Raw genomic sequence first — 26,324 nt, 5'->3', positions numbered from 1 at the left:
TCAGTGCACCATGAAAATGTCTTGATCTATGTTAGCATGTTTAGTACAAATTACTTGTTTGAAGGTCAAAGTTCAGAATGTAAATGTGCAATTTACCTTTTGCATCAACATGGAGTTACTGAGTTGCCATTGCTGGTTTCAGCAGGTGCATTTGTGAAGACTTCTGAAATATGGAATAGTTATTGCAACCTGCCTGGATCAACTGGCAATGTTCTGTAATGGTTATGGACATTGGATACGTGAAACAACCTTGTGGGTTTGATGCTCTATTAACTTTGGTTGGCTGACATCTTACTAGCTTGGACTTTTTCTGCCTATTTCATCATGCACTTGACATGTCATCTTCTGATATATTCGTTATATCATTCTTCATGGCCTTCATGCAAACATTTACTTGACACAATATCTGAGACCACATCTGACAAAGAGAACTTCAACCCTGGGGCCTCACTATCTGCGGTCTTAGATCAAATCATAGCACTTGGGCCCTCAATAGATGAATGGATCAAGAAAATGTGGTATATATACACAATGGAATTCTATGCCTCCATCAGAAAGAATGACATTGCCCCATTTGTTAGGAAATGGAAAGGCTTGGAAAAAATTATATTAAGTGAAGTAAGCCAGGCCCAAAGAAACATAGGTCCCATGGTTTCCCTTATTTGCAATATCTAGTATAGGTATGAGTCAAGCGGAAAAAGTCAGAGAAGGTGATGTTAGGAAAACGAACCCTCAAATATGTATTTTAATGTTTTTGTTTCTTTCATGCATGTGTTTCTAACGCATTTATAAGATTATTTCTTGGTTGCTTTGTATGTCCCTCCCCCACAGTGTAACCCCTGCTTTCACTATATTTGATGTCAGTATAACATGTGGAGGAGATGGGGACAAACAAGTCGTTTAAGGATTCAGGTGGACCTGTTGCAACAATGAGAAGTACAAAATGTCATGTCAAAACCAGCTTTACAATGTCGGAGGGGGGGGAGGGGGGGTATGATTGGGTGGGGGGGAGGGGGGAGGCTGGGAAGGGAGGTGAAGGGTAAACAAAGGAGGAGGCTGCAATGCTTGGTAAGAAATGTATGCATTATCCTGCCCATGTAATTGTAACCCCTCTGTACAGTATGTTCTCAAATAAAATAAAATAAAATTTAAAAAAAAAAATCATAGCACCTGGGGTTGAGAAGAGGCTCTGCAAATGTGTTTTTCAACTTGTATTTTTCTCCTGAATGCGGGCCTCAGATGGAGAGCCCTAGGGCTGAGTTTTACACCTTTCCTCTGGGTATTATTTGAGGGTATGATGAAAGAAGGCAGTTTAAATGGCCATCTCTGTCCATAAAGACACATCTACACATATATAACCAAATATAAGATATAAGTATATACTGGTCTGAAATTGTTGCCTCCACTTCCAGCCAGAATTCCAGCTTGGCAGATGTTTCAGTGATGTTTCCTTTGACACTTCTAATCCTTTTCCAGCTTCCTAGATTTGCCAGTTTCTTGGCTGGTGCGAACTGCTTTTCTAGAATGCAAGAGAGAGCACACATGGATGGAGACATGATGATTGCTGGATTTTTTCCTCTCTACGGTTTGGGAAGCGAAAGTTTCAGTGATACTCCAAAGCAAGAGAACACACGGTAAGCAACTTATTGTTTGATTTCCATTTCCTGTTTTGTGCCCACAATGGGAAATGACTGTGGTAATTCTGGATGCAAACATCAATGTTCTCTGTATCCTCTACCCTGACGTTTATTGAAGTAGACACATCTTTAATCATTATTATTACCACCATCTTCTTCTTTACATAGTTTTACAAAGGAGTTGCCATTTAACCCAGCTGTTTATGAGTGTAATGTATCTTGATCAATGTTGCCCTTTCCACATTCTCATGTATCCCTCTCCTACCTATCACTTTCCTTTCTCTTCTTAATTTTGTAAGATATACAATGGATTCTTGACTGAGTTCTCTCCCTCTTCTCCTCTTCATTTGTTCATCCTTTTCCTCTCACCCAATTCCTTTCAAATACTTGTTCCCTGTTTTTTTTTTTTTTTGTTCTTAAATTTGGCTTTGCCGATCTAAGCACTTACACAATTTGAGTTCTTTCTTGAATCTATCACATTTCAGTTAATACGTTTGTGTATGCTCATCTATTTAGGAGAGATTTTCTATCTGTTAATAGGAGAGGACTGGTTTCCTTCCATGTGATTTCTCTTTTCCAGGGCTGTGAACTCTCCAATTCACTCCAGCATCCCTCTATCTCTTCCACCCCATCTGTCTTTGCAGAAGATGAAGTGATGTTATTACTAACAACTTGAGTCAGTGGCATGAGTTCTGTACTTTGAAGCTGTAGATACCTTTCCTACCCCATAGGCCAGAGGTCTGAGAAGTTTTGTTTAGTAAGTATGGAGTGACATATATTCTGCTGATCTTACTGTAGAGATGCAGTTAGTCTTTCAGACTAAGCTGGGCATCAGTGGTTCATACCTGAAATCCTAGCTACTCAGGAGGCTGAAATCTGAGGATCACAGTTCAAAGCTAGCACAGGCAGGAAAAGTCCATGGGACTCTTATCTCCAATAAACCAATCAGAAAACTGGAAGTGGTGCTGTGGCTCAAGTGGTAGAGCGCTGGCTTTGAGCTGAAAAGCTGAGGGACAGTGATTAGGCCCAGAGTTCAAACCCCAGGACTGACAAAAAAAAAAGAAATCCCACTGTTTAGGCAATCCTAGGAATAAAGTTTTGTTCAAAAGAATCACAAAGGTGAAAAGTCCTGAGCAGATTGTGCCTATGAAAGTCCTGCATACCAAGTGCAAGGCACTGAGTTCAATCCACAGCACTGCTGAGAAAAGTTAAAGCTTCAAATTTATCCACCAATTAATTGATGGACCTACAGGTAATTTCTGTTTATCAGTGACTGTTACTAATCATACAGAGAACATGGCAGTGATGGTGCCTTTTTACTGTATTAATTGTATTCCATTGGTTATGCAGCTATCACTGAGGTTACTGAATCATATGGGGCTTTGACTTAATTTTGATGTTCTCAAACAAAAGTTTCCACAGTGTCTAGACCAATGTACATTTCTGCCAACTGAGTGCAGAAATTCACTTTTCTTCAACTCCTCACCAGCCCCTTTTGTTCTTAGTCTTCCATACATTAACTATTCTTAACCTTGTGAGATGATGTCATTATGTTGTTAGATTTATACTTTGCTGAAGATTAAGCCCAAACATGTTGTATCAATCCTCTGTTCACCATCTGCATCCCTTTCTCTCTTTCTCTTCCTCCTCCCTCTCTGTGCACACATATTGTGACTTGAACACGAGGCATTGCAGTCTCCCCTTGCTTCCTTGCTCACAGCAGGTGCTCTACTTGTGGAGCTATGTCTATAATCCTGCCTTTTCTGATAAACCAGAGAATCCAAGACCATTTTGCTTGTGCTGATTACAACTGAAATCCTCTGATCTTCCATATTTACACAAGAATCTGGCAGGATAGGATTCAAATGTAAACCTATTTTCAGAATTTTGAGGAACCTCCATGTTGATGCCTATATTGCTTGCCCAAATGTTTACAGACACAACAATGTAAGAGGTTCCTTTCTATGCGTTACAGCATTATTCGTTTGCTTCATGACTTCTATTTTGATACCAAATGAAATGTTAATGTAGGTCTGAGTTGCACTTCATTTCTGTTGAAGGATGTCAAACATTTCTTTGGGTATCTTTAAGTAATTTGTATTGCTTCTTCTGGGACCTGTCCAAATCATTGCTCATTTATTATTTAGATTCTTTGTTCTTTTCCACTTTTTTTTGAGATCTTTGGAAAACCAGGGTAGTTTTCTTTTCTTGACTAGCTAGTGAAGATTCTGGTAATTGTTCCTTTAGAGCTGAAACTTTAAGAGTATAAGATTGTAATTCATTTTTCAATTCGTGCTCATGCAGAACAGGCTATTAGTGTTGTAATCAGCTTGTTAGTATATTGATGAGGATATAGGCCACTATGTTTATCATAGGCATCAAATATAGTTATTATAGTTTAACTTCCTTCTCTGGTTTGGTTTTAGGGTAATGTTGGAGTTATGAGATGTGGTTAAGAAATTCCTGCCACTTGCTGTCTTTCAAAATAAGAAAAATGAGTTTTAGCAGCTATTGAATGTTATTTGGAACAATTCAACGATGAAAAACCAGTACAACGTTAAAAAATACATATTTTTGTCGGTAGTGGGGCTTGAACTCTGGGGCTGGGCACTGCCCTCAGCTCTTCAGCTCAAGGCTAGTGCTCTATCACTTGAGCCACAGTGCCACTTCCAGCATTTTCTGCTTATGTGGTGCTGAGGAATTGAACCCAGGGCCCCCTGCATACAAAACAAGCACTCTACCACCTTCTCAGTCCATGACAAAGTTTTTTTTTTGTTTTGGTCGGGGCTTGAACTCTGGGCTTGGGCGCTGGCCCTGTGCTCTTCAGCTCAAGGCGAGCGCTCTACCACTTGAGTCACAGCACCACTTCTGGTGTTCTAGTGGTTTATTGGAGATAAAAGTCTCAAGGACTTTCCTGCCCAGGCCAGCTTTGAACAGCGATCGTCAGATCTCAGCCTCCTGAGTAGCTCGGATTACAGGCGTGAGCCACTCGCTCCCGGCTGACAAGGTTTTTATTACTGACTGAAGTTCATAAAATGCATATTTTCCAAATGTATTGTTTTTGTGTCTTCCTATTTTAGCTTTGGAAAGTGCTCCATGCCATTTCTTCCATGTTATAAAATGTAGTGACATGTCATTTTCTGAAAATATCTTTAACGATCTTTTGTGTTTGTTTCTTTTCTTTCTTTTTTTTAATCTTTCTGTTTCTGATTTCATGTTAATGGCTTTGTTTTTCATAGTCTAGTCAATGACTTTTCCCTTTTGTTTTTGAAGAACCTCCTCTTTATTTTATTGATTACTATTGTGTTTTTTTAAATTTAAAATTTAATTTTATTGTCAAGGTGATGTACATAGGAGTTACAGTAACATAAATAAGGCAGCAATGTATATTTCTTGTCAAACCATATCTGTGTTTTTAATCTTAATTTCTTTTACTCCTATCAAATTATTTGATTCACTCTGTTAATTTTGGAGTTTGGTTGTTTTCCAGTTCCTTGAAATGCAGGTAAGGTTCAATGACTGTTATAGTTTCCATTGGAGTCAAGCAACTTGGTTGTATAGATGGGGCTGGGAAGGATGGGGAAGAACAATGGAAGGGATGATATTGAGATACATTTTACTTATAAACTGACATGTTAAATTAAAACCAATTACTTAAAGATAAAAAAGCCAGATGCTGGTGTCTCATGCTTGTAATGTCTAAGTAGTCTCAATGTATGTTAAAGAAAATTCCAATGTTCTCTATATTTTGAGATTGGTTATGGGTCATCTCCCTTAATCTATCAGGAAAAATGTTCAATGAGTGAAGAAGAGCTGTCCTATTCATAAACTGGGTGATATTGTTGTAACCATCTTTGTAAGGTGAACCCAATCATGAGAAACAGAGAAGCCACATTTTGAGAGAGAATTAGAATCTTTATTAGAAAGTCGGCATCTGCAGGTAGACTATTGTCTCAAAGCCCTGCAGCCCTGCACAGTGGGTACCCCAAGCTTTTAAATATAAAATCCACATGTTTGGGTGATGACAAAACCCCAACAAAACAAAGGCACCAGGAGCATGGCTTTTTCCCTCTGGGTCTAAACAACTGGATACATTTGCATATCATCCAGATCAGAGCCCTCCTTGCTCTATCACCCGAGCAAGGCATCTGCAAAGAAAGGATGGCTTGTCTCACCTCTAGGCTTTTGAAGCTGGGAGAAAACACGCCATCACCCAGCTAGGCACCATGGTAGCTTGTGAGAACAAGGTGATAATACTTAGACCTATTTTCCTTAGTTTAATATGTTGTGTAGCTGTGAGGCTCACTTGATCTAAGGTGTAATTTCTTTGGCCAACTTCCCAGCCCCATCTTTGTGATGAATCTCTGTGCTTTTGTCTGAATAATCTCTCCAGTCATTGTTTAGCGACGATTGTACTGGGGACCCCCTTCTCTCTCTTTTTTTCTTTTGCTATTTCCTTCATGGAATGAAGTGCTTGTACAGTGAGTAAACATACATTTAAAACTGCTAAGTCCTGTTGGTGATTTGATTCTTTTGTCTTTGAAGTGTGACCTTTGTCACTTTTCATTGTGTTGAAAGTCTATTTGACATGTGTTATGGATACTCCTGCTTTCTTTTGGTTTCCACTTGCACGAGCTGTCTGCATTCCTTGCAGTGTATGAGAGCTCTTAAAGGTGAACTGTGGTTCTTAGAGGTAGCATAGAGTTTGGCATATGTTGGTACTGGGGTCTGAAATCAGAACCTGGGTGCAGGTCCAGAGTTCTTTTGGTCAAGCCTAGCCCTCTACTATTGATCCACACCTCTACTTCAAGCTTTTTGTGGCCAACTGGAGATCAGAGTCTCATGCCTTTGCTTGCCTGAGCAGGAAAAGTCATGATTCTCAGATCCCAGACTCCTGAGTAGCTAGGACTACAGGGAGGGCCACAGATGCTTGGCTTCAGTCACATATCTTTTAAATGAAGAATTTCATCCATTTTTGATCCTAGTCACGGATGATAGATCACTTCTCCTTAGTGTCATTATGTGACTTGTACTCTAGTTTCATTAAAGGTTTTTCTATTCTTTGTCCCTTGACTCAATGGTTCATAAGTGAGTTCACTAGTAGTCTATTTTTTAAGTTTTTCAACTTTTTTGTACATTGTTACAGGTAATTTTTCCAATATCACAATAATACAGTGACAATAATGAAAGCAATAATATCTCTTCTTGTTAGATGCTTATTGAAACGTTCTTATTTGTTCTAAGTATTATTTATTTTAATCTTCACTACAACTGTGATTTAAGTATTTCATTACCCCCACTTTATTAGTGAGCAAGTTAGGCATTTAGAAATTAATTTATTTTCCGAATTTACACAACTCTAGCATTTAGCCTAGGTTTCTGGACACAAAATCTGTGGTAGTAATTTTTTTATTCATACTCTCAGCTTACTAAATATGTCCTGAAACATTCTGTGGAAATGCCATTAAAGAAAACATCATAGTTCTTGCAGCTACTCTTTTTTTTAAAATACATTTTTATTGTAAAAATACTGTAGAGAGGGGCTACAGTTACATGAGCAAGATAATGAGTACATTTCCTATCAAGCATTGTTATTTCCTTCTTTGAGATACTCTATATAGAGTTTCATCTCAGACAACATACTAATGCAACAAATTATTAAAACTTAACTTTCAACAATACATAGTTACTGCAATTTTTCCTTTTAATAGATTACTCTTCTCAGTTTACATTTGTGTTAGCAATTCTGAGGTAATTCATGAACATTTCTGTCTCAAATTTTATACCCTACAAATTTCTGAAGTTACTGATGCATGGTTGTGAAAAGAATGCATGCTATAACATCAAAAATGCAAATTCAATAAATACAAGTAGCAAAACATCAACAATCTGAAGGTATACTTGCTGTGATAAAAATTGTCCCCAGATACTAAATATCTGTGAAGACTCAGAGGCCACTGACTACTAACTGACTGGTTCCAAGTTTGAGGCATAGGTGCATTTTGAAGAATGTACAATAACAGAGTAAAAGGATTATGTAAATGATAACTAATTTCAATATCATAATACATTTCAAATTTGTGTTGTATTTGTGCCCTCTCAAACCATTAAAGTTTCCTGTTGTCTACTTAAAGGACTTTGGGGAACACAGTTCTTTGACTTCGTATTTTGAGATAATTTTAGATTTATAGAATAATTACAAAAAATAGCTCCAAGAGCTACTTGTCTTTTATTAGCCCCTTGTAAGGCTGAAAACCCACAGAACCTTAATATAATCACCAAGAGATGTGTAATGGTTTTCATATCGATTCTCATAGTGTTAATTTCATCTTTTAAGGAAGCATGTGTCTATTTTTGACTGAATCTTTTTTTTAGGTCTTGGAATTCCTTTGATATTTCTTCTTTGTACTTTTGAAATTGCTGTTGTAACTCTTTTTTTTTTTATTACTTTGGTCAATTCTGCCTTTTTTTTTTTGTCAGTTGTGGGGTTTGAACTTGGTCTGGGCGCTGTCCCTCAGCTTTTCAGCTCAAGGATAGTGCTCTACCGCTTGAGTTACAGTGCCTCTTCCAGTTTTCTAGTGGTTTATTGGAGATAAGAGTCTCATGGACTTCCCTGTCTAGATTGGCTTTGAACCGTGATCCTCAAATCTCAGCTTTCCGAGTAGGTAGGATTACAGGCACGAGCCACAGACACTTGGCTCATAATTCTTTAATCTTTTGTTCTCCATTTCTTCTTCACTCTCACTGGAGTTCTATCCTGGGTTGCTGCTGGAGCACACACATGTTTCATGGTATCAGTCAGAATCCAGTGGCCTAGGCGGCTTAGGATCTCAGTTGGGGTACACTTGCTTGTCAGTTCCCAGTGGGTTGGTGGTACTCTTCCAGGTGTGCAAGTTTATGCATGATTCCCAGCTCCATTATCTAGGGACCCTGGGTGATGGCTGCTAGACCTCCCACTTGGGGCACACAGGAGCAGTTATAGGTGGGATTTGCTTCAGAGGCTGCTGGAGCCTGCACACAGTTCCTGTGGCAGGGGCAGAAGGGTGTCCCCTGTGGGGTACTCACTGATCCTGGAACAGGTTAAGGGCTGTCCAGCGATGCTGTGGCAGAACTCTGTATGTATGTGCTGTAGTTTGCTGGTTCCCATGGCCAACACATTCAGTTGTGGTGATTAAGGGTTGAGCAGTATGGAGGTGGAAGCTCTGGGTCTGGGTTTCATGGTAGCTTGCCTCTCCCTAGTAATCTATTTTGATCTCTTTTTTTTTTTGTCTAAGGCCAGATTCAAACTGTTTTGCTCATTGGTAGGAGCCCTACCACAAGATCAATGCCTCTAACTCCTGTTTTGATTTAAAAAAGTTTTTTTTTTATTGTAAAGATACTGTACAGAGGGGTTACAGTTCCACGAGTAATGAGTACATTTCCTATCTAGCCTGGTTATCCCCTTCTTTGTTTTTCCCCTACTATCCCTTCCCTTCCCAGCCTGTTTTGATTTCTTACTCCTTTTTGTCTATTACGGATTTCCATTTGTGGTTATAGGAAGCTTAAAATATACTTGATTACGGCAAATTATTTTGTAATTATAACCATTATCCTTGATGATAATAATGAAAACCAAATGAAAGAACAAGAGAAAATGTACACAGAAAGCAAACTATGGTCAAAATCCATTAAGTAAATGTAAAATAAGTCACAGCGAAATCTCTTCATATAATTAAAGCAGCAAATATGAGCTGGGTGCCAGTGACCCATGCCTGTAACCTTAGCTATTCAGGAGGCTGAGATGTAAGGATCATGGTTTAGAGCCAGCCTAGGCAGGATATTCCCTGAGATTCTTATCTCCAAATAAGTACTCAGAAAACACTGGAAGTGGTGCTGTGACTCAAGTCACAGGGCATTAGCCTAGGACACAAAAAAGCTCAGAGATAGTACCCAGGCCCAGAGTTCAACCCAGAGTTTCAAAAGAAAAAAAACCCAAAACTAAGTATGTACAATGAAATATAAGTATGTACAATGAAAACTCTGTTACTGGATCATGGATCATATTTCTCATCATTTCAAGTATTATATATCTGATTTTACATTTTTGTATATTGAATATTAGAAATATGCTAATATTTTCCATTTTGTAAGAAATATATGTATGTTTGAACTAGCACATTTACATGGTAGAACATTGCCACTATGTTTGTATAGTCATTTTTACCAGTAAGTATGATCCATTTCTATATATTTTTGTTTTTATTTATTTATTTTATTGTGAAAATACCGTACTGAGGGGTTACAATTACATGAGCAAGGTAATGAGTACATTTCTTATCAAGCATTGTTGCCTCTTCCTTTGTTTTCCCTTATCCTTCCCATCTCCTCCCTGACCACGCCAAAGTTGTGAAGTTCATTTTTCAACATAATGTCTTGTAATCTCATTGTTGCCTTCCATATTAATGGTTCTTTTCAATTGGAAACTTTCCTTTATTATACCTTCTAGAGTAGATCTGCTACAAATATATTTTCTTAGTTTTGCATGTTTGGGAACATGCTTATCTAGCCTTCATTTGTGCAGGATATTTTTCCTAGGTGCCATATTCTTTGTGGATAATTTATACTTGTTATCTTCAGAATTATATAGCTCTCATTCCATGCCCTCCTGGCCTATGTGGACTATACTGAGAGAAGTATGCTATTAGGGAATCAAGGTCATATTTTCTTGCAGACTTGAGAATCTTCTGTATATTCCTATATATTTCACTTATGAGATCTTGATCATAAGAGATGTCATTGTAAAAGTTCCATTTATGGGGCTGGGATGTTGGCTCAGTGGTAGAGTGCTTGCCTCACATGCATGAGGCCCTGGGTTCAATTCCTCAGTACCACATGAGCAGAAAAAAAGCCAGAAGTGGCACTGTGGCTCAAGTGGTAGGGCACTAGCCCTAGCCTTGAGCTGAAGAGCTGAGGAACAGTATCCAGGTCAGGGTTCATCCCCCATAACTGACAAAAAAGTTCTATTAACCTTTGATGTTCCTAACCATGGATATTTGTACTTTTATGTACAGTAAGCTAGAAATCTATAGAATATTTCTCAATATAATAAAGGCTGTGTATTACAAACTAACAGCCAGCATTATGCTTAATAGAGAAAAATTAAAACCATTCCTTCTAAATTAAGGCATGATACAAGGATGCCCACTCTTTTCACTCCTCTTCAAAACTGTGCTGGAATTCTTAGCAAGAGTAATAAGGCAAGAGAAAAACATATGAGGATCCAAACAGAAAAAGAAGCAGTAAAGCTATCCCTCTTTGCAGATGACATGATCCTATATTTAAAGAACCCTAGAGATTCCTCACCCAAGCTTCTTGAGTTGATTTGAAACTTTGACAAAGTACTAGGGTAGAAGATGAACTCACAAGACCAGTAGCCTTCCTGTATGCCAACAATAAGAAGAGTGATGCTGAAATCAGGAAAGCAACACCATTTGTCATAGACTTAAAAAAATACCTAATCATTTACTTAACCAAAGGTGTGAAAGACCCCTGTTGTGAAAACTTTAATACTCTGAAAAAAGAAATTGAAGCAGATTTAAGGAAATGGAAAAACCTTCCTTCTTCTGGATGGGGAGAATCAACATAGTAAAAATGGCAATTCTGCCCTGAGCAATATACAAATTCAATGCAATACCCATCAAAATCCCAACAACTTTCATTAAGGAGATAAAGAAATCAATAAAAATTGATATGGAATAATAAAAGACCCAGACTAGCAAAAAAAATCCTTAGCAGGAAGAAAAAAATGATGGAGAAATATCAATACCAAACTTCAAGCTTTATTACAAAGTCATAGTGATAAAGCAGCTTGGTACTGGCACAAAAATAGCCCGAGGACCAATTGGATAGAATAGAAACCCAGAAAAAGCCCACAAATAAAAAAAGCCCTATCTAATATTTGATAAGGGAGCCCAAAACACAGGTTGGAAGAAAGACAGCCTCTTCAACAAATGGTGCTTGCAAAAATTAGCTGTCTACATGCAGAAAACTGAATCTAGATACAAATATATCACCCTGCACCAAAAACATCTCTAAATGGATGAAAGACCTCAATGAAAGGACAGATACCCTTAAAATATTATAGGAAGTAATATGGGAAACACTAGGGCTTCTAGGCAGCAGTCAAAAATTTCTAAATAAAGATCCAGAATCGCAACAAATTAGAGAAACACTGGATGAACAAGATTGTATCAAACTGAAGACCTTCTGTGTGGCAAAGGGCATAGCTAGCAAGATAAATAGAAAGCCCACAGAATGGGAGAAGATCTTTATTAGCTATACACCAGACAAGGACCTCATATCTAAAATACACCTAGAGCTCAAAAAATTATCCATCACCAAATAAACCCTCAAAAACTCAGCCAGGTGCTGGCGGGTCACGCCTGTAATCCTAGCTACGCAGAAGGCTGAGATCTGAGGACTGCAGTTCAAAGTTATCCCAGGCAGGAAAGTCCATGAAACTCTTATCTCCAATAAACCACTAGGAAACCAGGAGTGGTGCTGTGGCTCAAGTGGTAGAGTGCTTGCCTTGAGCTGAAGAATGCAGGGATAGTGCCCAAGCCCAGAGTTCAAGCCCCACGACCGACCAAAAAACCAAAAACCAAAAAACAAAACAACTTAGTCAATAAATAGGCTAAAGACTTAAAGATGTGACCAAAAGGAACTCTACTACACTCTTGGTGGGAATGTAAACTTGTTTAACCACTCTGGAAAGCAGTATGGAGGTTCCTTAAAAGAGTAAACATAAATCTTCTGTAAGAGCCAGCAATTACTCTTCGGCATTTACCAAGTGGACCACAAACAAGGCCACTCTAAAGCCACCAGCACAACCATATTCAGTGCAGCATTGTTCATGATAGCCAAGGTATGGAATCAACTTAGATGTCCCTCAGTAAAAAAATGGATCAAGAAATTGGGAGGGAGAGGGAACATGGGAGTAAATGAAGGAGGGATAACAATGTTCCACAAGAAATGTACTCATTACCTTACTTATGTAACTTTAACCCCTCTGTACATCATCCTTACAATACAATAAAATTAAAAAAAGAAATTGTGTATATATACACAATGGAATTCTATTAATCCATCAGAAAGAAGGATATTGCACCATTCCTAAGGAAATGAAAAGACTTGGAAAAATTATATTAAGCAAAATTATCCCGAGCTAAACAAACACAGGCTGCATGGTTTCCCTCATTTGTGTTAATAAAAAAGTGCCCATAAATCTACAAGTAAACACATGTAAATAATTTAAATAAGTAAATAAATAAAGATATACACACACACACATTGGGACATGATAGATTACATAGGACTCTAGACAATCACACAATGAGACTAAAGAAGGTTATGTTTAGGAGTGGTTGAGAAAGGCTCAATAGCTATGTGCATTTGATCATATAATATAATAATCTATGAAATAAATGCCAAGAAAAGGAAACAAGAGGCACTTTTTATCTTTTATTTATTTATTTATGGTACTAGTTTTGAAAACATTCTTAAGTCATATACAAATGAAAGACAAATTATTGACATTTTTTCTACAAAAAAGCTTAATCATTGGAAATTGGTATTTTCATTTCTTTTTTTGGTTGGTTGTAGGGACTGAGCTCTGGGCCTGGGTGCTGTCCCTGAGCTCTTCAGCTCAAGGCTAGGACTCTACCACTTGAGCTACAGTGCCACTTCTGGCTTTTTCTGCTTATGTGGTGCTGAGAAATTGAACCCAGGGCCTCATGCATGGAAGGCAAGCACTCTATCACTGAGCCACCTTCCCAGCCCATACCATTTTCATAGTTTTCAAGTTGTTTTCCTTGTAGTATCCATATGCAAGACATCAGTCTTGACATTGAAAAGTTGACTATGACTTACAGGTAAATCACATTACTCTTCTGTTCTATGTAAATGTCTCACCGATCATCAGTTTCAGACAAAGGATGAAACAGTGGTAAAATTAGATACAACAGGCCATTTTACAAATTTATCTAAGCACAAACAAAAGCTATGTTGCTCTACAATACACAAAACTTCAAGAGGCACTTTTTAGTTGCCATTGTTGCTATTTTTTCTTTTACCTTTGTCTTGTTTGTATTTGGGAGGGTAAAGAAGGGCATATAAAAAGTGGAACAAGGGTGAACAAACAGAACAATGATATTCATTAGACACTATGTGGAAAATTAACTTTATGTCTTGTGGAAAGGAAAAACTGGGACAGAGGTACAGAAAGGGAGACAATATTCAAAAAGATTGTATTCATTACTTATTACCTGATTCATGTAACTATGACTGTTTTCTATATCAACTCTACAATGACAATAAAATAATTTTTTTTAATTTAATTTGTGAACATACTGTACAGAGGGGTTACAATTACATGGGCAGGATAATGCGTACATTTCTTACCAAGCATTGCAGCCTCCTCCTTTGGTTTACCCTTCACATCCTTTCCCCCCCTCCCCCCCAATCCCAATCCTTCTCCTTCCCCCCCTCCCCCCCCCCCCCCCCCCCCCCCCCCCCGCACCGACGTTGTAAAGCTCGTTTTGGTCAACTTGTACTTCTCATTGTTGCAATAGGTCCACCTGTGTCCTTAAACAACTGGTTTTTCCCCATCTCCTCCACAAGTTACACTGACATCAAATATAGTGAAAGCAGGGGTTATACTGTGGGGGAGGGACATAAAAAGCAACAAAGAGATAATCTTATAAATGCGTTAGAAACACATGCATGAAAGAAAAAAACATTAAAATACACATCTAAGGGTTCATTTTCCTGACATTACATTACCTGACCTTTTCCGCTTGACTCATACATATACTAGATATTGCAAATAAGGGAAACCATGGGACCTATGTTTCTTTGGGCCTGGCTTACTTCACTTAATATAATTTTTTCCAAGTTTTTCCATTTCCTAACAATTGGGAAAATGTCATTCTTTCTGATGGAGGCATAGAATTCCATTGTGTATATATACCACATCTTCTTGATCCATTCATCTACTGAGGGGCATCTGGGTTGGTTCCATATCTTAGCTATGGTAAATAATGCTGCAATAAACATTGTTGTGCTGGTAGCTTTAGTGTGGTCTTGTTTGTAAACATTTGGGTAAATGCCCAAAAGTGGGATTGCTGGGTCATAGGGGAGTTCTATGTGAAGTCTTTTGAGGAACCTCCATACTGCTTTCCAAAGTGGTTGAACAAGTTTACATTCCCACCAACAATGAAGTAAGGTTCCTTTCTGTCCACATCCCCTCCAGCATCTGTTGTTGTTAGAGTTCTTGATTTTTGCCATTCTAACTGGGGTGAGGTGATATCTCAATGTTGTTTTGATTTGCATTTCTTTTATGGCTAGGGATGTTGAACATTTCTTCATGTAATAAAATAATTTTTATTCTGTTCTTTGAACAAGCATTTTACATTATCCTGCCATTTACTAAACTTCAACAGCAGTGACATTTATTTTTTTTTTTTTGCCAATTTATAGCAATTTTTTTTAGGGTCCAGTCGTGGGGCCTGAACTCTGGGCCTGGGTGCTGTCCCTCAGCTCTTCAGCTCAAAGCTAGCATTCTACCACTTGAGCCACAGCGCCACTTCCGGCTTTTTTCTTTTTGCTTATGTGGTGCTGAGGAATCGAACCCAGGGCTTCAGGCATGCAAGGCAAACGCTCTACCACTGAGCCACCTTCCCAGCCCCATAACAAATATTTTTCTTTTCTTTCTTTCTTTCTTTTTTTTTGGGTCCGGTCGTGGGGTCTGAACTCTGGGCCTGGGTGCTGTCCCTCAGCTCTTCAGCTCAAGGCTAGCGCTCTACCACTTGAGCCACAGCCCCACTTCCAGCTATTTTTTCTTTTTGCTTATTTGGTGCTGGGGAATCAAACCCAGGGCCTCATGCATGCAAGGCAAGCGCTCTACCACTGAGCCACCTTCCCAGCCCCGATATAACAAATATTTTTCATGTCTACAATTCTTCCTTTGGTTTAGTTTTCCACATGAATATTTTCAATCTCTTTAGATTTTCCTCAAGCTCACTATTTTCTTGTTTTATCTGTTTAAGATTAGTTTTTTGCATTTTAAAATTTTCTTACTATTAAAAAGAGAGGGTACAATTTCAAAAGTCAGGTAATGAGTATATTTCTCTTTGGACAATCACTTCCTTTCGTTCACTCTTACTAAATTTTACAAATTTATTTTCTTTTATTTTAATTTTGAAAATACCATACAGAGGGGTTACAGTTACATGGGCTAGGTTAAAATTTATTTTCAAACAGCATAAATCAATGACAAGGAATTCCATTTTTATTAATTCCACACATGCACATAGGAACTGCTGGAGAAGTTCACTCTCTCACTTGTAACATTCTACCTCAATCACTTCCTTTTTTCAAATAGTGTGTTGCATTTCATTATGCTGTTATTTGTTTATATGACAGAGAGAAAGAGAGGGGGGATGGAGGAAGAAAAGGATGGAGGGAGAGACAGAGTAAATGGACTTTGATCCTCTTTACTCCCTGTATCCTTTCCTTTCCACTATCTCAATGTACAGCAAGCAAGTAGTGATCATCTAGGCATTTTCCAAAACTGCATTTTGCCATGGGGGATTTGGAACAGGGATTTCAGCATAAGGCTTCATTTCATGACAATTCTTTCCCCATCCCTCAAGTTGGAAGCTCCTTTCTTCATTAGTTTCTTGAAATTTAGTCAAGTGAGTTAACATGGGAAACTACTTTCTGTTGCATTTTAAGGTGTCTTATTTGTTCTACTATTTAAATCAGAACTAAGATCTGCCTCCTGATATTTGCATTTTTGTTCTGGATAGCTAGTGCAGAAAGAGCTGTTGAAGGTGGTGGGTCTCCGGGGAGAGCTGAAGGATCTTCCTCAAATGAGCCCATCACTTGCCACAAAACCATGTAATATAAACTCTGTGGCTGGAACACAAAGATTTGTTTTTCACACACATGGAGCTAGTTTCTCCAAGATCAAGGCAAAAATATTTGGTGTTTCATGAGAACCTATTCCACTTTTAATAGAGAGCAAACTTTTTGGTGTATTGCATATGAAAGAGAGAATAATCATCCTCTCTGAGCATTAGAGCATCATCCTCTCTGGACACTACATTACTAATCCATCTTGAAGGCTGTACTATTTCAATATATTCATTTTGCAGACAAACATTCAACTCATCAAAATCATTGCATTGAGTTGAAGATGAATTTTGAATTACTCTTGATAAATTTCTGATGTCTACGGTGCAGGTCTATCTCGAAGAACTACCAGTTTGTTCTGGCCTTGGCTTTTGCTGTTGAGGAAATCAACAAGAACCCTGATCTTTTATATAACATGACTCTGGGATTTGATATCTATAATGTTGATTTCAGAATTTGGTCAACACTTGACAATCCCTCTACTTGGCTTTCTGGGAAGTACAAGATCCCTAATTATACCTGCATGACAGAAAGTAAGTCTGTAGCAGTACTTACAGGAATATCAGGAATAACATCTGCCCAGAATGGAACACTGCTGGAACTCTATAGGTTTCCACAGGTGAGGATGGGAGGGATGCAGATGTGTAAAGATGTCTTCTGTGGTGTTTCTGCAGATGATAGGAAGAGATAAGATATAGAAACCCATCAGATTTTTTTAAAAAACCACACCTTTACAAAAAAAAAAAAGAAACCCATCAGATTTTATCATATCAAAGCTAAACACACAAACACAATGGGATATCCATGTTTCCATTGGTTAAGAGAGAATGGGGAAGTTGGAGCAGACTAGGGGATTACCTAGATCTGAGAGTCTGTTGAATAATTTTGTAGAAAACAATCTGGAAGTGGGAAATAACTTTAATAATGTGAAGTGAAAAAAATAATGGATAAAAACTGAAATTATCTGGGTACTGGTTGCACATTCTTGTAATCCTAGCTACTGAAGGAGGACTGTTGTTTGAAGGTAGCACTGCCAGGAAATGCCATGAGACTCTCATATCCAATTAACCAGTAAAAAACTAGAAATGGACTTGTAGTTCCAAGTGGTAGAGTGCTAGCATTGAGCACTAGAGCTCAGGGACAGTGCTCAATACTTGGTTTTAAGCATTAAGACTGGCAAAATAAGTGAATTCATTTCCTGAATGAAGTCAGGCTGAGAAAGACAAAATGGGCAGGTTTTCTCTCACATATGGAAGTTAGCTTTAAAATATAAACATGAAATATGAAAACACACAGGCATTAGCACGTATACATGAATGTGCTGACTGAAGTATGGTGTAATTAAGGTAAAAAATGAACATCAGGAGGTTGAAAACATGTATCACCTGATAATAGGGGTAAGTATATGGGAATGGTATGTGGAACAGAGGAATGACGAGATGAATGATGGCAAATACAGTGATAATATTCAAGTATATATGTAAAATAAAATGAGGAGACGAATGTGGTTGGTATAGATTGGGGGAATAATAGAAACAGTTACACAGACAGGCATTGCACACAGAAACTGACATGCTCAAATAAAATATCTTTGTACAGCTATTTTAAAACAATTAAAATTTGTTTTTTCCAAAACTACAAGAAAAACCCTTCCTTCCACCCATTTAATTCTTTGTTAATGTAAGTCAAGTCTGAGATTGTGAAGATTGGTAAACTCCCCAATTTTCTTTCCCTGTAGCTTACCTGTGGGCCTTTAGATCCTGTCCTGAGTGAACAAAGCAAGTTTCCTTCTCTCTATCAGATGGCCAGAAAGGACACATCACTAGCCATTGCCATGGTCTCCTTAATGCTTCATTTCAGCTGGAACTGGGTGGGGTTGGTGATCTCACTAGATGAAAGTGGTTTGTGGATAATTCCAGAATTGAGGGAAGAGATGGCCAAGAACAGAGTCTGTGTAGCCTTTGAGCATGTGATTCCAAGCACTATCCTTACACAGGTATTTAGCAGCCTGAAAATCCATGGAAAAATTAATAACTCATCAGCAAATGTATTTATCATTTATGGCGATAACGAATACCTTCTAAACTTAAGGCTGTATTTTGGGCAGTTTTTAGTGTCAAGCAAAGTTTGGCTTATGACTTCACAGAGTGATTTATCTATCAGTAGAAGGCATTTCATGTTAGGCTCATTCCATGTTCCTCTCATGTTTTCACATCACCATCCAGACATTTCTGGGTTTAAGAATTATGTCAGGGGAATTAATCCTTCTAACTATCTAGAAGACTTTTACCTTGCTAGGATGTGGTTTCTCTCTTTCAATTGCTCATATTCTGAGTCTGATTGTGGAACATGGGAGAACTGTCCCCAGGATGCCTCCTTGGAATGGCTGCCTGGACACATTTTTGAAATGGCCATGTCTGAAGAGAGTTATAATATATACAATGCTGTGTATGCTGTGGCCCATGCCCTTCACAAGATGCTTCTTCATCAAACAGAGATGCCACTAAAGGGAAATGGGAAAGGGATGGTTCCTTCCCCTGCACAGGTAAGGTCTAGTTTGTTGGATTTGACACACACAAAACAAAGTGAATTGACAAATGTTAAAAATTTTTAAAATCCTAAGAGAAACTGTTTATAAATATTTACCTAAAAAGCAATGAGTTTGTTAAAATCCACCTTAGGTACTACCAATTTAACCATATCCCGAGATAGTCATAAAAAGTCATATCCTGAGATAGTCATAAAAAGAAATGAGTTATTTTAATTCCACTTTAGGTTGTACTAATTTAGTCAACTGAAAGTTCCTGGCTATTCACAAAATGAGTAGTTCTTCTGCTATACAACTTAGAGCAGTCTCATTCATGACTACTTGCATGGAGCTGGTTTGTCTTGAAAAGGGGCCTTATGATCCTTTCCTGAGTGAGTAGCACTCAGAAACATTGTTAGTCTTTGATAGACTTTTGTTCTATTTCATGTGTCAAGCTAGACTTATAAAGGAAGTGTTAAAGACAATGAAGGGCATTGTAGAATTTTTTCTGTCCTAATTCTTGAATTCACTTCACCAGAACATGTATCTTTTTTAGCTACACCCTTTTCTGAAGAAGATCCAATTTCATAATCCTGTTGGAGACCAAGTGATTTTGGATGAGAAAGACAAGTTAGAAGCAGAGTATGATATTGTGAACATCTGGAATTTTCCAGAAGGTCTTGAACTTAAGGTGAAAGTAGGACTATTTTCTCCATATGCTCCACATGGTCTTCAACTGTCAATATCTGAAGATATGATAGAGTGGACCATAGGAACTACTGAGGTGAGTTAGACCTGACCACAATGAGGAGTACTGCATAGAAGCAAAATAATCCCTAGATTTTAAGTCCCCTTGTTCTTATTAACTATCCAGCATTGGATAATTATTTTTAGCTTGATGAAGTTTCTTATTTGGTGACTCTTAGATGGAAAAGGAATATACAAATTCTATGTTTCTAAGTGTTAAATTATTTATTATCAGAAAATCTGAACACATGTAATTACTGTTTTGTAATATGGTGACAAAATACTTGAGGAATCAAGTTATACAGTAGAAAGGTTCCTTTTGCCCCATACTATGGCTGTTTCAGTCCAGGTTGACTTGATCTTTGATGTCTGCATCAGGAGGGACAGGAATCATCCAAGAAGACTGTACCAGAATAAGATTTTCACTTCCTGGCAATTGAAAATCAGAGAGGAGGAGATGATGAGCATGGGCTTCACATGATCCTGTGTGGAGCATGTCTGTACTTTAGGGAATGCTTTGACAGCTTCAGTGAGGGTTTTCCTATTTCAGGAATCATTAGAAGACAATAATGAATATTCTGGGCACCAGTATCTCATGCCTGTAATCTAAGCTGCTCAGGAGGCTGAGACTAAGGATTGGGGTTTAGAGCCAGACCAGGCAGGAAAGTCTGTGACACTTATCTCCAATTAAACCCAAAAACTGGAAATAGACTTATGGTCTAAATTGGTAGAGCATTAGCCTTGAGCAAAATAGCTCAGGGATTATGTCCAGGTCCATAGTTCCAGCCCCAGGACCAGCACACACTCGGACACACACACACACACACACACACACACACACACACACACACACACACGCACACACACACACACACACGCACACAGCTAATTCCAAGAGTTCCTTAGGGCTGGTTATCAATGACTATTTTAGCATTAGGGTCTACCTCTTAAAGGTTCAACACTTCCCAATAGTACACTGGGCTACAGATCAAGACTATAGCACATAGGCCTTTGAGGATCATCACATGGAATCTCTGATAGTATCCAATCAACTGATTGATAAGTATATAGAAACTGTTTTTAATGACCCAATTGCTAAGGAAACCTAATTATTTTGGAGCGGTAGGTAAAAGTTTGAAGAATTGCCAACATATATCTGATTTTCCTCAGATTCTTCACTCAGTTTGTAGTGAGAATTGTGATCCTGGATTCAGGAAATCCCCTCAGGAGGAAGAGGTTGTCTGTTGCTTTGATTGTATCCCTTGCCCAGAGGATGAGATTTCTAATGGGTCAGGTAAGTCCATGATTTAAGTAGATATTTTCTGTAATGTTCCCTTATTATTCCCAGTGAAAAGAAATCAAGATTACAGAGCCAAAGCTTCCCTTTTCTAACAATTGATGTTGCTCCTTGAAATTACACAAATTATGGCCTTGAATTACATCTGGCATTTTTTTTCTCTAGCCCAATGTATGCATGGTTATTTGAAGAAAACTCACTTCTTGATACTTAGGAATGGAAGTTAGACTTTGGTCATAATATTAAATACAAAGCCTTACTAAGGACAGGATCTCTATGTTCTTCCAGACTGCATTTTACAAATCAAGGAAAACATGGATCATGTACCCAGTGCATAGAACTGCTCTTGCCACAGAGGAAGTGCTCAGAAGCTGGGTTTGGTTTAAGAAATAAACAAGTGAAGCCAGGAGCCAATGGCTCATGCCTGTAGTCCTAGCTACTCAGGAGGCTGAGATCTGAGGATGTTGGTTCAAAGTTAGCCCGGGCAGGAAAGTCCGTGAGACTGTTATCTCCAATAAAGCACTAGAAAATCAGAAGTGGTGCTGTGGCTCACGCGGTAGAGCGCTCGCCTTGAGCTGAAGAGTGCAGGGACAGTGCCCAAGCCTAGAAATAAACAAGTGTTGTGCATAGCATGATGTTAGAACTTCTCAGAGTGGTTTTTCTGTTTCCCACCACTACACAGGTAAGGAGGAGAGACAAAAATATGTCATGGATTCAAAGACGTTCCCCAGGGTTTCTATTAATATTTCACAGAGATATTTACTAAAGTGTAAGCCATATCCACAATTTTCAATGGGGCTTAGGGAACCGTAAACAGAGTGCTAAAATGAACATTATAGCAGCCTAAAATAGTGTGGAAAATCATTGTGGTATTAAAAATGACAAAAATGGCACCTTATCAATATGTACGATAGTCACTAAGCTAAAAGGTTCAATGTGACTGAAAAAACACTGTGGTAGTGTGGTTGAGGTCATGTGTTAGAAAAGAGTACAATAAAACAACACTGAATATTCTTAAAAAATTTTATTTTTGTTATTACATAGTTGATATACAGAGGGGTTACAGTTACAAGAATCAGGTAATGAGTACAATTCTCTTAGAGTGATGTCTTCCCTTTCCTCATTCTCTCTTACTTTTTCCCTCCTTTCCTCACCCAAAAGATTTATAGTTCATTTTCCATAGTGTCCACCGAGTACCACTCTTGTATTTGTTCTGCCTTTCAGTGCCCACTTTTACTGTCTCACAAACAAAATAACAAACAAGACAAAAGGAAAAGAGACCAAGAACAGCAACAACAGCAACTAAAAAAATCTCTTGTTTCCTTTGGCTGGAGGTCATCATAAAATATTATTTTATATGATCATATGCACATAGCTACTGAACCTTTGTCAATCCTTCCTGTCCATATCCTCCTTTGGCCTCAGTGTGTGATTGTCTAGAGTCCTAGACATTTATCATGTCCTAGTCTCTCTTTCTCTCTCTCTCTCTCTCTCTGTCTGTCTGTCTCTCTCTCTTATATACATACATATATAATGAATGACACACTGGATGAATAAGCACAGTGAATGATTATCTATCTATCTATCTCTATCTATCTATCTATCTATCTATCTATCTATCTATCTGTCTGTCTGTCTGTCTGTCTGTCTGTCTGTCTGTCTGTCTGTCTGTCTATCTATCTAATTTAGTGTTTATTTGTAGATTTATAGGTGCATTATATCTACCATAAATGAAGGAAACCACAAAACTCATGTTTCCTTGGCTCTGGCTTACTTTGATTAATATACTATTTTCCAAGTCTTTCATTTCCTTATGAATGGTACAATATCATTCTTTGTGATAGATTAGTAGAATTCCATTGTGTACATATACCATATTCTCTGGATCCACTCATCCACTGAGGGGCATCTGGGTTGATTCTATATCTTGGTATGGCAAACAATGCTGTAATGAACATGGTTGTGTTGTTAGTCTTAGTGTGGTGTTGTTTCTGTTCCATTGGATAAATGCCCAGGAGTGGGATTGCTGAGTTATAGGGTAGTTTTATGTTTTGAGGAACCTTTATACTGCTTTCCAGAGTAGTTGAACAAGTTTACATTCCCACCAATAGTTAAATAGATTTCTCTTTTGGCCACATTCCTGCCAGCATTTGTTATTGGTAGTTTTCTTGATAGTGGCCATTCTAACTGGGGTGAGGTGGAATCTCAATAACTTTGAACATTTCTTACTCTAATTGGCAATGCTTTTATGATCACAAACACTGACGTGTTAGTTTTATCTTTTTTTTTCTTTATTTTTGTCGGTCAGGAGTCTTGAACTCTGTGCCTGGGCACTGTCCCTCAGCTCTTCAGCTCAAGGCAAGTGTGCTACCATTTGAGCCACAGTGCCACTCCAGTTTTTCTGGTGGTTTATTGGACATAAGAGTCTCATGCACCTTCCTGCCAGCTCTAGCTTTGACCTGTGATCCTCAGATCTCAGCTTCCTGCATAGCTAGGATTACAGGTGTGAGCCAGCAGTGCCTGGCTGTTAGTTTTATCTTTAAGGGAGTTTTTAATTTTAATTGAAGAAAGTGTATCATTGAAAGCAGACTAATAGTTATCTTACTCACCAGATATGGAGCAGTGTGTGAAGTGTCCAAGTCATCTGTATGCCAACACAGAGAGAAGCCAGTGCCTCTTGAGGTCTGAAAGATTCCTGGCTCATGAAGAACCCTTGGGCATGGCCCTGTCCTGCATGGCTCTCTGTTTGTCTACACTCACTGTAGTTGTTCTTGGGGTTTTTGTGAAGTACCAAAACACTCCCATTGTCAAGGCCAATAATCGGGCTCTCAGCTACATCTTGCTCATCTCCCTCATCTTCTGTTTCCTCTGTTCCTTGCTCTTTATTGGTCGCCCTGACACAGTCACCTGCATCCTGCAGCAGGTCACTTTTGGAGTTGTGTTCACTGTGGCTGTTTCTACTGTCTTGGCCAAAACGGTGACTGTGGTTCTGGCCTTCAAGGCCACTTCTCCAGGGAGAAGGATGAGGTGGCTGCTGGTATCAGGGGCTCCTAACTTCATCATTCCCTTCTGTACTTTGATACAAATGACTCTTTGTGGAATCTGGTTGGGAACCTCTCCTCCCTTCATTGACACAGATGCACACTCTGAACATGGCCACATCATCATCCTGTGCAACAAGGGTTCCCTTACTGCTTTCTACTGTGTCCTGGGATACCTGGGAACCCTGGCCCTGGCCAGCTTCACTGTGGCTTTTCTGGCCAGGAACTTGCCCGATGCCTTCAATGAAGCCAAGTTCCTGACCTTCAGCATGCTGGTGTTCTGCAGTGTGTGGCTCACCTTCCTGCCTGTCTACCATAGTGCCAAGGGGAAGGTCATGGTGGCTGTTGAGGTCTTCTCTATTTTGGCTTCCAGTGGAGGGCTTCTGGGCTGTATTTTTGCCCATAAGTGCTACATTATCTTGATAAAATCAGATGGAAATTCTCTGCTTGGCTTCAGGGATAAAACACATAAACAGCAAAATAAGGTGTAAGATTAACCCTGTGTGTTTGATCAAAGTATAGGAGGTCTGAACTAAACACCATTTTCTCTTAAGCTAGTAGTTTATTATGGGAACTATTTCAATGAGTAATTAGGTATTGTTTGTTAAGTAGTGGCCAAGTTATAACTATCACCATCTTAAGGTGAATTTTAGTCTATATGTATTATACATTTTCTTCCAATTCAATCTGCATTTAATACTACCACCCCCAATTAGTATATTATCCTTCTTCTCCTGTTTTACTTGATTTCTCACTTTTCAAAACATTTAAATAAATTGAATTCTTCCCTATATCATATTTTTTAGCTGTCTAATACCTTCCATTATTATTTCCTGTTACCAGATTTCCATACCCATTAGAGTATGTTGTATTCAGTAGTTATATAATACCATTCACACATTTGCCTTTTGAAATATTCCTGAGTATATTTTTCAGAATTCAGCCCTTCCTTCCCCTCTCTGTCTTTTCACTTGTAGGAAAGGCTAGGTAGATGCTATAAAAATACTCTTCAGTGTTGTCTCACAGTGTATTGAATTTAAGTACTAATATTTGATGAAAGTTGTAGAGGCAATATAGTAGCAGTTGAGACAACCATGGCTGGGTATACCAGTGAATTTTTCCTTGCTTAATCACCTCTATTAACATAGTATAAATATGCAGATATTAGATTGTCATTTATAATATTTTTGTCATATTTATCAGTAGATGACAGAGGTTTATTTATGTATTTATTTTTTTTTTACTGAAGGCTCATGGTCTATCAGTTTGAGCAACAGTGCCACTTCCAAGTTGTTGGTGTTTAATTGGAGATAAGAATCTCACAGAAGGGTAAACAAAGGAGGAGGCTACAATGCTTGATAAGAAATGTACTCACTATCTTGCCCATGTAATTGTAACCCCTCTGTACAGTATATTCACAATAAAAAAAAAGAATCTCACAGACTTTCCTTCCCAGGTTGGCTATGAATGGCAATACTCAGATCTCAGTCTCCTGGGTAGCTAGGATTACAGGCATGAGCCACCAGTGCCTGGCTCCCATACACCATTTTGAGGCAATATTATGTAACAAATGAAACATATTTTTATATTTCTAACTTCTGTACTGTGTTTTCAGAGAAGCTGTGAGAATATAGCTCCATGTCCGAAGAAGTTATTTGTATATCTTGTCTCTTAATTTTAAAGATTTCATTGATATGGTTAACTTCCATTACTGAGAAAAACAAATCCCCATTATATAATGCGGCTGTTGAGAGAATATATATTTAGTACTCTTTCATTGCATTTTGAAGACTTAGCAAGTAGTATTCCTTTCTAGTTTTCTTGTACCTGTTTTTCTTTTGGGTGGGGGAGAGGAGGGCTTGGGGCCTGAACTTAGGGTCTGGGTACTGTCTCTGGGCTTTTTCACTCAAGGCTAGCACTCCTCCTCTTTGAGTCACAATGCCACTTCTGGTTTTCTGGTAGTTAATTGGAAATGTTCTCCTGGACTTTACTGCCCAGCTTGGCTTCTAATTGCGAGCCTCAGACTCAGCCTCTTGTGTGTGTGTGTTTAGGGGCCTGAGCCACAAATGCCTGACATAGCTGTATTTTAAAGTGAGTTTTTTCATTAAGATGATAGTGAAAAA

At 38.4% G+C, this 26,324-nt stretch overlaps 1 pseudogene; it reads left to right on the top strand.

Moving 5' to 3' along the window:
• Positions 1–1,542: 1,542 nt before the first annotated feature.
• On the top strand, positions 1,543–24,692 carry LOC122119912 (annotated as a pseudogene).
• The last annotated feature ends 1,632 nt before the right edge of the window (positions 24,693–26,324 follow it).

Source organism: Dipodomys spectabilis, unplaced genomic scaffold, assembly GCF_019054845.1.
Source record: "Dipodomys spectabilis isolate Male_0828 unplaced genomic scaffold, ASM1905484v1 ptg000173l, whole genome shotgun sequence".
Taxonomy (NCBI): Eukaryota; Metazoa; Chordata; class Mammalia; order Rodentia; family Heteromyidae; genus Dipodomys; species Dipodomys spectabilis.
The sequence above is the reverse complement of the archived record's forward strand: the minus strand, read 5'-3'. Positions and strand labels throughout refer to the sequence as shown.